A 1,405-nucleotide genomic window follows, 5' to 3' on the forward strand; every position below is an offset into this window, starting at 1 on the left:
AAGGGGGAGTGGTTACTTTTCCCATTTATTTTAAATTAATTTAATTAAACATGGGTTGAGTCTAGGGACATGAATTATAGAGCTCAGGAGGGCGAAAAATGTTTCGGTTGTTGACTTGTTTGGTGGTATCCATGGAGGTTGATAGGTATGTAAGAAAGGGGAATAGGGTTAAGTGGAACTATGGTGAATTCCATGCAATACTCTGAGAATCATACACAAAAAAAATTAAGGATGACGAGGAAAATAAATAAAAAAATTAGGGGACAAAGAAACATGTGGATCAACTCTTATGTGCCCAAACAATTCAAGCCATACTAGAAAACAACCACCAGGGGAAACGGAATCGAATTGCATCAGAGAAGACTAATTTTTTGGACAAGGCAACAGAATGAAAACATGGGGTGGAGCTCTCCAATATTACAATGGCACAAAAATATATCTTCATGACTTTCAAAAGGGCTTCAATTGGGGAGAAAAATAACGAAGAAGAGGAATAGACCTTGCATGAATTTAACAAAACTGGAGAAAAAAAACCAAGGAAAAGAGAAATGGAAGCTAGAGGAAGCCCCAAGTGAAATATGTGAAGTCTTAGAAAAAAATGGTGAAGAAGACGAAGAAGTTTTAAGTGAATTGGGCATTCATATTTATCAAGGAATGATATAGATGGTATTGAATAAACATGTTCCTCAAGCTTGGCCCTGAGCTTTTCTCCAATGGTCCAAACTACAACTAAGATACATGCATAACACTTTAACATATAACAAGTTTACCAATCTTCTTGGTCGCTCTAAGGACTTTGAACCCTACAAAAGAGTTTGACAAAGTTGTTACCTATTCATCACAATTATTCTGTGAAAATATTTTCCTTTACCACAACTTGACATGATGATTCAAATATGCTGAATCAAGTCAATTGAATGAATGATAAGATAGAGTTTTCTCCCAAAAGATACACTTATGAAATGCTTATTGCATCTATTTGTGAAGAGAATCATGCCAATGCATATTTATTCGTATTGGAAAAAAAAGGTAAGTGCTAATTGTGGCTTGAGAGTGGTCACCTTTAATCCACTTATAATAGTGTTTTTTTTTAATGGCCTAATGGGTAAGGTACATGTTCTATTTGAGATGATGAAGACCACAGGCTCTCCTCCTGATTGAATGACCTATAGCCTCATTTTTATTAAGCTTTTTCATTGAAAACGATTTGTAGAGGTACCCAAAGTACTTGAGAGCATGGTTAATAGTGGCTACTAGCCAAAATCATTTACATATTATGATATAACTATTAATTTAGCTTGCAAGACAAGAAATCTTAGAGGTGCACTTCTGCTCTTGGATAGAATGAAAGGAGAAGGGATTAAGCCTTTATATGGTACTTATGCGCATCTTAGTAAGGGAATGC

The 1,405-nt window shown here is 35.3% G+C and overlaps 1 pseudogene; it reads left to right on the forward strand.

Moving 5' to 3' along the window:
* The first annotated feature begins 422 nt into the window (after positions 1 to 422).
* Positions 423 to 1,200, forward strand: LOC149206027 (uncharacterized; annotated as a pseudogene).
* Positions 1,201 to 1,405: the final 205 nt, after the last annotated feature.

This window comes from Pinus tabuliformis, chromosome 1_2 (genome assembly GCF_031772625.1).
Source record: "Pinus tabuliformis cultivar Carrire ecotype Pingquan chromosome 1_2, CPIR1, whole genome shotgun sequence".
NCBI lineage: Eukaryota > Viridiplantae > Streptophyta > Pinopsida > Pinales > Pinaceae > Pinus > Pinus tabuliformis.